Genomic DNA, 8,838 nt, shown 5'->3' with positions numbered 1-8,838 from the left:
TGAATACAATCCCTCTCTCAATGCCACTGACAAGTTCATATTTCAGTAACATTTCTCATATGCAGACAGGCTTGACCTGAGTAGAAATATGCTGTCTTTTCCCAAAGAGTGTCTTTTCCCAATTAAAGGAACAGTTCACTCCAAAATAAAATTGTACTCACTCTCAGGCCACCTGAGATGTAGATGAGTTTATTTGTTCATCTGAACAGATTTGGGGAAGTTACATTACATCACTTTCTCACCATTGGATCCTTTGCAGTGAATGGGTGCTGTCAGAATGAGAGTCCAAAAATCTGATAAAGGCATCACATTAATCTACAAGTAATCCAGTCCATCAATTTCCAGCACATTTTCGTTCATGGGTGAACTATTACTTTAAGGCTAAAGAGCAAGCTGTGATTTTTGCAAAAGCTTTTTCATATAAAAAAACATCCATCCATCTAAAACTTGATGCAAAGGCTTAGCTTAATCTTGTCTAAATTGTCTGTTTTTTTTTTCATTACTCAGTTTAACTGGTAGAAGTCAGACTGTTTATTTGCATTATGGGGTTTAAATTACATTTAGTGCACTTATTTAACCAACAGCAGTGGACAAGCTCCAGTCCATGTATGGTGTCACTCAGTCACATAGTACACTAGATTACATGTCTTAACCTACCGACTGTGGCCATGCTAATGTGCTTATAGAAACAAATCACCCATGTTCAGTTTCCACTTTCCACTTTATCTTTTGAAAACAAAGAGTGGATATTCCCAGAACTCAAACCCTCAAAACCCTTCAGCACCCGAGACTGAGAACAGAAGTCCCTCTGTATTTCTCTCTCCGCAAAAACAAATCTCTCTTCCCGAAATTACATTGGCTCAGTGAATTCCGCAGTGGCTCAGCTACTGTGTAAAGTGATATGAAGCAAACAAAAAAATACATTTTTAGGACCATTCAAGGAGAAGAGAGCGAGACTTGACGACAGTCTCAAATAAACGGCAGCAGGTCTGTGGGATAAATGGAATTGTTGTCTTACTCCCAGGATGTTATTGTATTGAAATGGACTTGAATCTTTACCCAGCTTTCATTCAGTCTCTTGACCTGGATTAAATTGGTCTAATATCTTTATTTTTAGGGTGTCTGATTGGCAGCCCAGAATTTAGAAAGGAGAGAGGAATGAGTGAGAGAGAAAGAGAGACAGATGAAGGGGTGAGGGCACAACCATCTCTTTTCACATCAGTGCTGAAAGCAAACACATCCCTTATTCAGGATTTGTTTTACTTTGTGTCTTTTGAGTTATTTATGTTTCATAACAGGTAGCTACAAAAGGTCAGAGAGGGGAAGGACTCACTCACCAAATAAAACATGAAGACCACAATCAAAATCAGTCTAGCGTTTCAATACACACTGAATTATACGAGAGTAACCATGAGCGATGTGGGTCACGTTTAAATACCAGCACGCTCTTAATACACACACACACACACACACACACCGCTGTCAGGCAGTATGGCACTAGTCGAAGATGTATGCCTGTGAATGCATTTAGTCTTTTCAACTCCCTAAAGCAATTTCCAGACTTTTGGCACTGTTTTACAAAATAAATCTCCGTCTAAGTACAATCAGCTATTCCAACCATGCAAAACATGCACCATATAGAGAACTCCAGAGAAAAAAAAAAAAAAACTATATTCCACTATCATTTACACTACAGAAAGAAAGAAAAAAATAGTTAAAAGGCTATGAAACTTAGTTCCAGTCCTCAAATTTGAATGGGCTTTCCACTGTTATCACTCATCTCTGCTGTCTGTGTTTGCATGTTCCAGACAGACTGTCTGTAGATTAGTGGTGGCAATTTCTTTATTAATCTTTCTGCAGGTTGCACAAATAAGCCAGTATATTGGCAACAAGTGATCCTTTGCATGTGAATGTATGTCCGAATGTATCTTATAGTTGCCGAAATTTGGATGAGCATTGAGTTATATGTCTGAATTCATAAATGCATCAGAAAGTTTAGGGAGCTGACTTTTTGCCTCAGTGTCCTATCAGACATTGACTTCGCAGGCAGCGTTTGCACACAAAAGTACCTCACAAAACTGATTTCAGACAGGCTTCTGATGGTCTAATGATAAACAGAGATAACTTGGGTGATAAGTAAGCAATCATTTAATTACTATGATGCTATTTTCTTGCTAGGAATTCAATCGAAGGCTATTCACTATAAACCTAACAATATTATTACCATGCTGATTTGAACAACATCACTCTTGCTTAACTCAACAATTAGTAACATTCAGGGGCAACATTTTAGGTGTGGTTGGGGATGGTTTGAGTTGCTTGTTTTGTCTGTTCACGAACAAACATGCAAGCTCAACTGAAGTCAGTCATTTCCTTTAGCAGACAGGAAGTCTCATAAATGTGGGAGTGTGATTTACTGCTCACTCAGCCGGCTACATTCTGAAATGAGAAATCAAACATTACGAGTGTCACTCTGAGGAAACACAGCACTCTGTGAAACAGTGCCCCTATGCACACCTTACCTGTAAAAAAAAATAAAAAAACACAAGCCAACCAGTGTTTAACTGTGTGCCTGGCCAGAAATGAGGTCAGGTGTGGTTTAGATTCACTAGGAGCAGGTAGTGAGTGGAATGAGCATGAACTCAGCAGAACAGAGTATGTGTGAACAGGTCCTGTTTGGCTGATCTGGATTAGGTGGCGTATAGGTCTTGGGTTCACTGCTGGTAAAAAGCTCAGAAACTCAATCCCATGGATGCAGTTGGTACGATGGCAAACTAACCAACTCTTTATTGCCCTCATTCTGACATGCTGCCAAAACCAACCATTTTCAGGTTTAGCCCTACACTTATTATACTGGAGTTGGCGAGGCAGATCTCGCCCCAAAAAAGGTAAAGCTAATTTAATTTTCCAAAAGTTTTTTTTTTCCCCGTTCATTTAAAAATGGAAGTCAAAATCGCTCTAAGATCGAATTGAAAGTGTCATTTATTTGATTTGTTCAAAGTGAGGAAGCCTGCCAATGTATTCACAGCCACTGAATAAAATGATTGATTTCAGCAAACCATGCTCCACAATGGAGTTTTCAGCCCTCATTACTGCAGAAGCTGAAGTAGCCTCCTCAGCTTTTCAAATGCACCATAAAATAACTGACTGCTTAATATAGTTTACTTGCCAAGAGAGAAATTACTCTGAGAGACGAAATGGATCATTTGTTTTTGAAATGATGGAAATAATGGTAATAGGCAGATATTTATAATAATTCATATTTATAATAAATCTCTCTCTCTCTCTCTAATACAACATTATAAAAAAAATATAGATAATATAAATGTAAGCGTCACCCAAACTTGCAAACCTCTTTTTTAATTGAACTATACCTCTGCTATATGTGATGCAGTGTGCACTTGACATTCACATGCACTTACATAACTGCATCTGTGATCACTTCATTAGGCCATATAGGTCTTAGCAGTCACTGTACTGTAAGTGACTTGCACATATTGCATTCTGGTGCCAGACATATTCTCTTTCTGGTCTCATAGTATGTAGGTACACATGTTTTACCCATAAAACACAATCAGTGGCAAAAAGTCAGGTAAATAAACAGACATTGCAGAGCTCAACTAATGGGGGTTAATCCTAACCATTGAGCAAAACCTTTTCCCTATCAGGGCTCTCCGAAGAGACATCCGTCTATTTCATTAATACCTCTCATCATGTTCAGACCAGATGTTAAAGCAAACAAGTCTCTCTCTCTCTCTCACTCTGCTGTGGTGAGGTATGGAAAGTATTTCTGAGGGCTCTGCAGCTGGAACACACAAGGGAGGAAGCAAGACACATAAACGCTAGAGAGATGGAGCTGAGGATAGATGGGTGAACACTGGGCAGTGTCTCAGATGTTTCTCAAATTCCTTAGGAGAAATAAAAGTAGACAATTGAGACATGAAAAAATGCTGAGAGAAAGGAGTCCAAAATGAGAATGGACTGTGGAAAACATAGGAGATTTCTTTATTGTCTTGCTGTAATCCCTTTCAAGACACCATTTAAAAAAAAAAATAGTTTTATTGCTCAGAGGCTCCTCTTTCTTTCTTGGGTTCTTTCACCTTTAATGGTCAGGACAGTAGAGAGAAACAGTGAATAACTGGACAGATGAGAAGGGAACTGGAGCAGGAAAGTACCTTTAGCTGCGACTCGAACTCACGCTGTTTGATGTGTAGCTGTGGTTTGATATCAGGGTGCTGCCCATAAGGCTACGGCTCTGACAGAGGATACAATAAGGATACTACAGTTTGATTCTCTTATTGTTACGTGCTGGTGCTGATGACAAGTGAGAATATTCCACAAAAGTCCAATAATAAATCCACAAGAAATAAACGCCAGAAATCCCAGAAGTAAGCATAGAACAACACAAAATGTAAAGCAAATAACCAGCCCTGGACCGAACTAAACAGGGATCATATATTATTTGAATTAGTTTATTTGAACATCAAATGGAGAATTTTTGCTCGAGCCTCCTGCTTCTTTCAATCAGTCTAACAATGGACTCCTTTAAAGTTTTAGAAGAGATCTCATCAACATCACACACTCTGTTCAGAACTTTCTCCTTAGTTAGAGATTCTGAATCTCTCACATTTGTCTCCTTTAAAGCTTTAGAAGAGATCTCATCAACATCACACACTATGCTCAGATTTTTCTCCTACACTAAAGTCAAGGGCGATCTCAAAAGCTTTTCAAAGTGTGCACCTAGTCTAATGTCTTAATAATAGCTCAAACATTTCTACCATATAATATGTATTTTTAATCAAATTAGTCTAGGATTGAGTCATTTGCCACTCAATGAAATTCTGTAAGTCAGTTTGATAAAGGCATCAGGTACATTACTATTTCCAAAAACAAATGATGCGCCCAAGTATTCAAGTAGATCTCTTCTAAAGCTTTAAAGGAGCAAATATGATACCTTCAGAATCTTCAGTTTATGAAGAAAATCTGAGACTTTTTTTTTTCAATACTATGGAAATCAACGGCTACCTTCAACTCTTTGGTTACCAGCATTCTTCAAAATAACTTACTTTGTGTTAAACAGAAGAAAGACACTCATACAGGTTTGGAACAACTTGAGAGTGAGTAGAAGAGTGACAGAATTATCATTGTTGTTTTTAACATCATATTTGCAGTTGGAATAATATTAAGAATTGTCAATAAAATCACCCAAATATAGATCAGTTTCTGTATGGATTAATAGCACTGTGTATACAAAAAATAAAGATCAAAACAAAAAATCTAATTCACCTCCACATAGGTATGTACTACTCTGTATAAGCCAATTATATACTTAAGTATATCTCTGATAATTCCATAGAAAATACACTGAAACTATACTCAGCAAATCTAACAGTACATTTGAAAAATAAAATGATGATGAATATCAAATTTATTTGGGCATGTAATGGATGTTTTTAAATAATCTTTTTTTTTTTTTTTAACTCTTGAGAACCCTTTTGATTCCTGTTCGAATGTTAACACACACTACTGAAGTTAATGAGCGGGCACTGACAGGTTAAAAGTAAGGTTCCTTTGGCTCATTCAGAGACTTTATAGACCATGCAGGTGAAGTGGTCCATAGCTTCAGGTGTTGACAATTTAAACACTATGGTGTGGGACCCACAACGCAACCATTTTTGTGCCGCTTATCTTTTTGAAAGGTGAATGAAAGTGTATACTGTATGTGAATGCTTATAATGCATCAGGGTGGCCCACAATTCAAAACGAACAATGAGTCTTTCAACACCAATAAAGGCAAGATAAGAACATCTTACAGCACTGTCGGGACACTAAAGCATGTCGGCAGCCCACATGTGTCTGGGAGATCCTGGCCCAGCTCAGACAGATCAAGCTATCCTGTCATCATGGTGGCTTAAATTTAGAAAGCTTTCTCTCTGCTTGTTCTTGGTTGCGTTCCAATACACAGAATTAGCAAAAGACTCTATGTTGTCTTTTCAGGAAGAGATAGAATATTACTCCAGCATTCCTTGTATTCTGATATCCAATCGTTTTGCTTTAGTTTGTAACAGTTCCTTAACTGGTAATACAAATTCGCTTAGATTATGTAGTTTAGCAAAAACTTGATTTTTCACATTTTTCCAACCTCTACATTCACTTTTTTTTTTTTTTTTTTTTTTTTTAAGAATCTGCTGTTGGGAAATATGAAACCCACAGATTTTGAGTTTTTATTGGAAGATTTAAATGGATGGTACAGGTTTATTTCAGCCAGTCACAGATCATATCTGTTTCTTTAATTTAGCCCATGCAGACAGACAGAGCATTGACTATTTCTGTTTTAAAAAGAGCAAGAAGAGAGTGAAAGTGGAGGAGAGAGACATAAGTCAAATTTAGGATTTTGCAAACCTTGACATTCTTCTGCTGATCTGCGTGTTCTTTTAAACTCATGTCAGAGGAGGCGTGGGTGCTTCTAATACATCTGAAAAATGGCCTTGCTTGACATGCATAGCCTGATCTCAAAGTTCAACCAAACATTAACATTTGCTGAAAATGTATTCACCCTCATGCCATCCAAGATGTAAATGAGTTTGTATGTTCATCGGAATAGATCGAATTTGGCATTCCATCACTCACCAATGGATGTTCTGCAGTGAATGGGTCCAAACTGATAAATACAGCACAATAACACACAAGTAATCTACATGTCCATTGATTAATGTCTTCTAAAGCAAAGAGACTCTTTTTAACATGAAAACATCACTTCTGACTAAAATACCCATCCATAATCCATCCTCTATTGTCCTTTCACATTAAAATCCAACAACATGTTTGTTTAGAACTGTTGTATACTGTCTTTGCTTGTAAACAGTTTTTGATCTGTGCATATGGTATTCTTCACATGACACAACTTTTATGGGAGAAAGCAATATTATGAACAGAGGAGCTGTATTTTATCTGGAAACAATGGTTCAAATGTTTTGATTGATTTTTTTTTCTTACAAACATGCAGCTTTTCACTTTACAAGACATTCATTGATGGACTGGAGTCATGTGTATACTTGTGTATATATATATATTGTATTAATTACCAACATTCTATGTGCTGATCTGTTAGAAGCCTGTAATGTGTTTGTTGTTAAATATCACAATTACTACTTCAAATCTGGCAGTGTTACTTAAATTCTTAACCTAACGATTATTTTTCTAATTTTTCACTTTGAAGCAGAATTCCTCAGAAGTTCCAAAAATGTAGGATCAGTTTTTATTTTAAAATGATCCTATATAAGAGACAAAATATCTAAGATCGGCACTCTCACAGATACATTTTGTACATTATGTACAAGCCCCTCTCTTACAGTACCTACAGTAATAGTAAATGAAAGCACTGGAATCTGACCAAGTTCCCACTGTGTGGTTTGCAGCTGCTCGCCCCAAACGTTCTCAAAAAAAAAAAAAAACACACACCATTAAACTACTCAGTGAGCGGAGCGAATGTATAGAGAGAGCCAAATGGCTCAAAGGAGCTCCGTTACGTGGAAGCAGCCCGATGTTCTTTCCCTGTTTATTTGCAGCTCTCAGAACTCTGGATATCTGATCTGAGATCAGACTGATAGGGGGTCAGGAGTTTGAACAGTTAATCAGGGTCAGAGGATTTTGTTCCTCTCTCTGTGATTTGAATTCTATGCAGATGGCAAAAACTGAAGAAAAAAGCACACAAAGGCAGACAAAACAAATAAATGGACAATACAATACAATACTGGATATGCATGCTGCTGAGTGTAAGAAAACAAGCTGCTACATCAGTAGACATGCATATAACAGGACAGGATAGGACAATCAACAAAGCAGATCTACTGCCAAGAAATATGTACTGATGCTGCTCAGAAGAGCCATTAGAACCACATGTTTTTATTATATGTGCGATTGGGCCTTCTTTACTGAATGGCTTAATGCTACAGCACTATGCTATACATGATCGCTTGATCATGTAGTGTCTTAGCAATGTGTTCCTGGGTGTCATACTCTTCGTGATGACCTAAACGAGCTATGTGTGTCTGAGCCAGTATGGCTCAAGCTTATCTAGTTAATGATACACACTATGTGTGTAGTCAAGAAACAGAATATACTGTAATGTTACAAGCTGAAAGAAAAAAAAACCCAGCAACCACCTGCTAGGGATACATTAAGCATGGCTTATAGGCCCCATTTGTAAAATAAATGATCATTTATTTCTTAATGCTTGACGCATGTACACACTCTTGCATGACACTTTAACCTTGTGTAATGCTGCTTAAATTAGAAACAGACCATGCAATGTGTTATTTGGTAAAGAATAATGAGACTATGGACTTACCTTAAGATGCTGAATTTCAGAGGATTTCTGATCCAAGACTTGCAGCAAAACACAGAACCAAATTGTTTAAAAGTTAAGCAGCAAGCTCATTGGCTGCAGAATAAGCAAAGGCTAGTCAGCATGTGTCATGCTGTGAAAACTGTCATTGTTTGCAGATCACATTAAAGAGGTCATGACCTGCCTTTTTTTTTCTTTTTTTTTTTACACTATTCTCTACAGTCCACTTTTAAGATCATCAAGATTTTCAAAAAAAAAAAAAAACATAATTTAGAAGTAATAGGCTATTTTCTGCCCTATTTTGACCCTCTCATAGGAATGTTCTGTTTTAATAGGCATGACGTATTGTAAACCTGGAAGTAAACATGCACTTCTATGATTGGCTCACAGTTGTGTTTGACAGCCCAGATCCTTCATAAATGGACGCTGCCATTATTTAGGTTAAAAATGCATAAATACTCAGTACATATCCATTGATCTGTAATAACAGA

Source organism: Carassius auratus, unplaced genomic scaffold (genome assembly GCF_003368295.1).
Source record: "Carassius auratus strain Wakin unplaced genomic scaffold, ASM336829v1 scaf_tig00007301, whole genome shotgun sequence".
Lineage (NCBI taxonomy): Eukaryota > Metazoa > Chordata > Actinopteri > Cypriniformes > Cyprinidae > Carassius > Carassius auratus.
This window is presented reverse-complemented; position numbering follows the sequence as displayed.